The sequence below is a fragment of the Mus caroli genome, chromosome 17 (genome assembly GCF_900094665.2).
Source record: "Mus caroli chromosome 17, CAROLI_EIJ_v1.1, whole genome shotgun sequence".
Classification (NCBI taxonomy): Eukaryota; Metazoa; Chordata; class Mammalia; order Rodentia; family Muridae; genus Mus; species Mus caroli.
This window is the reverse complement of record NC_034586.1, coordinates 77,369,222-77,376,305: the sequence shown is the minus strand read 5'-3', so window position 1 is coordinate 77,376,305 and position 7,084 is coordinate 77,369,222. Positions and strand designations below refer to the sequence as shown.

At 43.4% G+C, this 7,084-nt stretch overlaps 1 protein-coding gene across 22 annotated transcripts in view; it reads left to right on the top strand.

Annotated features, from left to right (window-relative positions):
* Slc8a1 (solute carrier family 8 member A1) overlaps positions 1-7,084 on the top strand; it is a 350,559-nt gene that overhangs the window by 58,425 nt on the left and 285,050 nt on the right. The window contains exon 1 of one of the 22 annotated variants that reach the window (XM_029471273.1): positions 953-1,047. The exons of the other annotated variants lie outside the window; for them this stretch is intronic. The gene's annotated coding sequence lies outside the window, so the exon portion shown is untranslated. Of the gene's footprint in view, positions 1-952; positions 1,048-7,084 lie in introns of those variants that run through there. 22 annotated transcript variants of the gene reach the window in all.

Below are 7,084 nucleotides of genomic sequence, written 5' to 3'. Positions count from 1 at the left end.
AAGGGCTGGTTCTGGAGTGTGTGTGTGTGTGTGTGTGTGTGTGTGTGTGTGTGTGTGTGAGCGTGTGCGCGCCTGCACATTTTCTGTATGTCCGTGCTTCTCTGAGAGTGAAATTGCTCAGGCTGTTGGTGGTTCTGGGCGTGAGGGTCCCCGCCTGCCAGTGCAGATTGCCAGAGGAAGAAAGGGTTGCTAGGGGGGAGGGGGGATGCTGCACCCTGGACAGTGCTGGCTGGGCTGCGAGGATTCAGGGCGCAAAGAGCTAAGTCCACCCGGAAAACAAGCAGCGCTGCTGGGAAGCCAGACATCTCCATCCATTGGGCTCCTCTCCGGGTGGGTCACCCTTCTTCCTGGTAATCCCTGGGGTCTTCCCCCAAGGCTCCACTTATGAGCCTCTTCTGGCGGGCACTGGGTGCCACTAGGGGAGGACTGCAGAGAGGAGGGAGGTGTGGCTGTGTAGCGGAGAAAGAGGAGGGAGAAATGAGATGGGGAGTGGGCTGTAGGATCCCAGCGACTGGGCACCGTGCCTTGGTGTGTGTTGCGGATTCTGCACACACAGGCGTCTTTACCCAGAGATTCAAAGGGAACTTCACAGTCGCATTATTTGACACCGAGGCTATGGCTGGCTCTTGGGGAAATGGCCTGTGTTCTGAGATTCAAGGATCTCCTTCTTGGCTCCTCCTTCTCTAGGAAGAGGGAGGTCTTACAGCAGGTCAGGCAGAGAAACCAAATCTGTCCTGGAGATGCCTTAAAAAAAATACAACATATGTGCGTGCTTGCATCCCCCCCCCCGACACACACACACACACACACACACACACACACACACACAAACACACACACAAACACACACACACACACTAGCCCTCCCCTGTAGACCCATAGATTCTGTCTAATGAATGACTTGCTTGCATTTCCTACTTTTCTTCCCAGATAGAGTGGCAGTGCTTGAGTGAAGAGCAGCAGTGGTCCAGTTTAACAAAGCATTTTTGGGAGAGCATATGCATGCTGTCTGTGATCCTGGGCAGAAAGTCATGCTTTTTGTGTTAGGTATGGTTTTAACCCTCCCCCCACCCTTCCCCCCTAGCCTGGCTCCCTGAAAGGCACTCTCTGGCTCTCTGCTAGTCAGCCACTAGTGGTTGTGAACACAACAACACAAACTTTGTCCTGCTGGAGGTGTAAAGACTAAAACGAGGAAAAAAGGATATCAGTGGGAGGTGTAGTGGAAGAAGCTTTAAAAAAAAATGACAGATGAGCTAAAGACAGTTCAGGCATCCTGGTCATGGAGCCAGCAGCTGAGGAGGAGGAGATTTCTGATCAGATCTGCTTCAAAGGACTGCCTGAGTACATCACATAGGAACAGCTGAACAACATCTACAGCCCAGGACCTGCTGGGTGAAGATTTCTGAAGGGGGATGTGGGGGAGTGTGGAGGGGGAGGCAACCTGGAGGACATTCTGAAAGTATGCCCCACTAACACACACACACAAAGTACACACACACAAGTACACACACACAAAGTACACACCACACACACACCTCCTCTCTTAGAGCTCTTCTGCAGAAAAAAAGGGGGAGTGGGAGTGGGATGAATCTAGAGTCTTCATTCATTTGTTAAGAACAGAAAGCCGGAAGAAGGATGGCTGCTTTTTAGGTTCCTCTTTCAAATCCTGTGTTACCGGGATTTTGCTCTCTGGGTTTGCTAAACTTGCTTAATTTGCGAAGGTTAGCGGGGTATGAAGGCAGAAGGAAGGAAGGAAGGAGCCTGCTCCATCTTTGGGGTTGAGTGAGGGAGTTGGCAGGGAAGGACCACTGCTTTCTGTGAGATGGGCTTTCTTAAACCATTTTACAAATTTCTGCCTGTTTCAATAAAGTGTTCCATTTGGATTTCTGGGCACCTTAAATAAGATCTACCCTATAAAGAGAGAGGCCTGCTCTCCCCCCACCCTGCCCCGGTTTAAAATGGCTGTTGTGTTTTATTGAAAATGAACTGGGTCTCTAGAAAAAGAGTGAGAGGAAAATGAAAAAAAAAAAAAAAAGGTGAAGAGAGATAAGCCATTATCCACTGCCACACTGACCAGAGGCAGCAAAGGATGCGAGTGTCCTCGGAGTGATCAGCCAGGGCTGGGAAGAGAGGAGTGAACTAAAGGCAGAGGTGGGCTGTGCTTCATGCTGCCTTATTTGTCTGCAGACCTTACTGTTGCTGTGCAAGAGTTCCCAGAGTATCAGTGTGGATTTAGATTAAGAGATAGCTGGAAACTCTGTTGACTATGACAGGGAAGGAAAGCGCATAGTACTGTGAGTGCTGGAACTCTAAATAAAAACAGGGAAGGAAGGTGAGGGATACCTTGAGGACTGAAGAATCTCGATCAACATAGCTGTTCTTTCAAGCTCACTGTGTTCTGAAACAATAAACTACGTTGAAAAGAGCGGCGGCGTTTGTTAGTGAGCTATATTTAACATGTTTTTTATCGACGAAAATAGACTTTTATTTATCTTGCAAAGTAAACGCATGGTTCCTTCCCTCTTAGTGCTTAATCTGTGTCCTGGACAGAATAAATGATGAGAAGAACTCTGGGGCTTCTATAAATTGCATTCCTCCTTTAAAAAGAGAATGAACAGAAAAAAATATTTAAAAAAGACACAGCAGCATCAAGAAAGTATTTTGCCTTTGACCATGAACATCACAGTTTTAGACTTAAGGGTGTTGTTTTCATGCTGCCGTTCGACGAGGCCAGTCTTTTCTCTCGGATGCCCAAGGTAGAGGGAGACAGCTATGCAGGCAAGAATCAGGTATAGGTATCAGCAAGGACAAAACTAGAATGGAAGTTAAATATAGAGTAAGACATGTTTAGAGAGGAGGGTGTTACATCAGGTTACGTGTTTCATATTCTTGAGCTGTTGTATATATGTTCCTTCCAATCGTTGCTTTTGTTAAAAATGTAGTGGCTCAAGTGATAATCTCAGCCACTTAGGGATATGTGTCTTGTGTTTCAACATCATCCAGTACCATCCACACTTCATGATCCAATGTCTACTGCAAACCCACAATGAGATACCCACCTCTCCCCAGTGAGAACATTTATCCAGGAACCTATCTGACCAAATTCCACTGCTCCCTCTTGTGGCAAGTATTTTCCCTGACTTTCTCTAGATTCCAGGATGCTGTATGGATTCCCCACTGTTCCTTTAAAAGTCTACCTCTCCAGCTCTAATTCTCAGTGGTAACTAAGGCCAACCCGGCCAGTGGGTTACTACACTACCTGTTCCCACTTCTCCCTCTGAACAAAATGGTTCTGGCTCCTGGGAGATGTCTCCTAGATGTAGGGGAAGTAGATGTCAGGTGTTTTCCGACCCGTTGGGATAGACCAGACTCGGGAAATGTGAGCTTTCAGCTTTTGCCTGTGGGATTTTGATTTAAACTTAGGCCTAGTCCAGTGGGGCCTCATTAAATGCAGTAGGATTATTTCTCTCTCTCTCTCTCTCTCTCTCTCTCTCTCTCTCTCTCTCTCCTCCCTCTCTTTCTCTTTCCTCTGGCAATCCCTCTCTTTCCCCTTATTCTTCCTCTCTCTTTCCTGCAGCCTCTAGCTTCTCATGTGTACATGTGCATCGTGTTGAAACTTTAAACTAGCCATGGTGTAGTTGTGTGTAGTAGCCCTCTTTCTGATGTGAAGACTTCCAGGGTAAGTGCTTACTGCTATGCTTTCATGGAAGGAGTTTCGAACACGAGTAGACAGTGCCTTGATTTCACAGAGCTCACACTGCTCTCTTCCCTGGCAACTCTGTTTGGAATCTGATTGCTGCGCCCTCACATTTACACCTGTCCTTTGGTTTTTGGGTCCTTGGTCCTTCTAGTCCAGAATGTAACAAGAAGGTTCAAATAACAGGCATCCTTACTTCCTGCTCAGTTTTCAAAGAAGGCAGGGAATGTCCTGTCTGACAAGTGAAGCATGGAAACTCTTTTTGTGGCTGAGGGCTAGTGCATCCTCTATAATAAGTTGTCTGAGTCTGGTAAAACTATTCATGGGTTCAAAGCCGTTATCCACTGGCCAACACAAAATCTGAAACCATTAGTATGAAGGTCACTCATCTGAGTGAAGGAATTCTGACCAAATCCCTAACAAAATGCAGAGGTATTGCCCAGCAAAGGGGTACGATGTGTGAATCTACACAGGCCATTAGTTTATGTCGATTTGTGAACCTGAAAAGCTTTATGCAATCAGCTCTCAAAAAGTCCCGAGGACCTGGGATACAGCAAGACAAAGAGGAAGTGGAAGAGTTAAAACTGTGTTTCTGCCCAGTGAATGCCCTCTTGAGACTGTTCTGATAGGGAAGTGTAGGGAGCCAAGGGCCTGGGAGCAGAGCTTTTGAATAAGAGGTCAGTAACCAGAGAGAAACCAAAAGCAGGCAAATGTGGATTCCTTTACTAAGGTTTTACCCTGAAGCAACCTTTGGTTCTTTTCTTAAGAAGTTAGCTTTTGTAAGGCTTCTGAGAAATGGGCAAAGTATTTTCTCTAGAGCAGATTGACAGTCTCAAAATCCTGAAGGCGCTGTATTGTAACATTTCCACTAGTCACCTAGACAACAGTTGCTCGATGCCAATTCAGATAAACAGTTCCCTGCACATTCAAGAGATCTTGGAAAAGTTAATGTCTCTATCAGAGGCCATCTTAAAAGATGGAATAATCACTCTGTAGATTCCATGCCATTGCAAACTAAGTCACAAATAATGTCTTTGCTTAATCTAATGTGAGATCAAGTCAAAACAGCAGGACAGCCAGTGATTTACCACCTTCCACTAATCCAACCATAGTGTCTACTGAGCATTCAGGTTGTGTAAAGGACACAAGGAAAGGCAAGCCATTTCACATTTGTTGAACACTTGTCATGTCATTATCTAGACAAGCTGGTATATGTGTGTGTGTGTGTGTGTATGTGTGTGTGTGTGCATGCATATGTATATGTATATATATGCACACATATATGTATATATATATATACATATACCTATTTGATATATGTGTATATACATATACCTATTTGATGCTTCTAAATGTCCAGCAAAGAAGCATAAAAATGCATTTAAAGATGAAGACTATGGTGCAGTTGAATGACTTAGCTGTGGGTCAATAAAAGACTATACAATCCATGTTCTGGATTTAGTTCTTCTTGTCATGATCTCATAGATGAAATGCCATGGCTGAGTAAGATAGGATCTGGACTGCAGAAGAAGGAGAGGAGAGGGGATTTGGGGGTCATCACAAAGAGGTAAAGGGGTTTAGAAAACCAATAAGCCGAGTCATTTTGACCAAGTAAAACATGTTCTAAGCATTTTATGACAAGGACAGCCATAGAAAAATATCTCCATAGCACTTGATCTGCCCTGCACTCAGTCAGGACCGTGTATATACACTATGGAGTTGGGATCAGTAGTAGCTTTTGGTATTTCCCAAGTGCATTTTACACTGGAAGGTAAGATTCATCATGGAGTCACTGCAATGGTCAGAGGCAAGGAGAAAGGGTAGGCCACTAGTCAATGCACTTCTTGGTTTACTTTTTACTTGGTTTTAAAGATAAATGGACCTCAAGGGGCTCCATACCCATGGAAGTCTCCTACCTGTGCCTCCAGATTCCTGGGATTTTAGGTGTAATGCTACACTGGGCATTCCTTGGTACACTCTAGGTAGTTTATTTATCATTGATGGCTCTGATGCATTCTCCTCTGCACGCCTCACCAAACCACAGGACTTAGGGACTCTTTCTGGTTGTGTTCATTCCTTAGTCTAGAGTATCCAAGCCTCATAACAGGTTTCAGTCATCAGGCGGCTTATTCTGCTCCCAAAGTGACACTTGATTTGTAGACTTCACTATAGGTAGCATCAGAGAGTTTGGAAAGGTGCCACATCTCAGGAGCCTCACCTCCCTTTCAAAAATGCCTTTCCTATAGAACAGAAATGACTCCCTCAGAGCTGAAGTTTTTGTGTGTTGGGCAGAATTCGAGAATTTTATCCCCATGAATCTTTTCTACCTTTCTTCCCAAAACATAAATAATTTTTGTTTTGTTTCGTGTTTAAATCAGTATTCTTAGCCCAGACACTGGAAAACACATCAAATGGCATGTGGTTTATTTGTGTGTGTGTGTGTGTGTGTGTGTGTGTGTGTGTGTGTGTGTGTGTGTGTGTGTGTAAAACAACAAAATCAAGAATGCCTAATATCAAATGGCTCTAAGATTAAAAAGGGAGAAAGTGATACCCAGAGGTCATTCCATCCAAGTCATGTCTGCTTTTCTTCCTCTTTGACCATGTAGAAGACTTTCCCAAATGGAACTACATTTCCAGCCTCAGGAATGCCTATATATCTAACCAGGATTCCTCAGAGAGGAAAGACGACCACATCATTGCTTTTTGTTTGGTGATGTAGACTGTTAAAATGCAGCCCCTTGTGTTCTCAGCCTTCAGGGCTCTGAGACTAGCAGATACATTCATTTATAATTATAATATTTGTTTGAATTCAGCATTTCTCTCAGCACACTTTCATCATCTACTTAAGGAGGGATAATGATTATAATAATATCAATAATGATAATAATAAGTCTATGGCTTTTATGGGGGAATAATATATTAATGTTACAGTAAAATACAAGTATTTTAGAAAGACTTATCCATGGCTTGAGAGTTAAATAGTGAGAGTCTTTGTCCCAATTGTGCCTTTAAATGGATATGCTAAATGACATAGAGTATTGTCATGGGAAGATGGAATGTAGGTAATGCACAATTTCATAGACCTTAAAATACATATATACATATATATCACACACACACACACACACACACACACACACACACACACACACATATATATATATATATATATATATATATATATATATATATATAATTACTATTTTAAACAGTGAGAAAAATAATAATGCTTTTGGCTTTGTGAACCATGGGGTCTGTCATAGAAATTTAACTATATTCTTGCAACAAGGCAGCACAGACAATACAGACAAAAAGAAAGAGCTGTTTTCCTTAAGAAGTTATTTATAAACATTGACTCTCAATATCTCACAAGTTTCCTTTGAAATG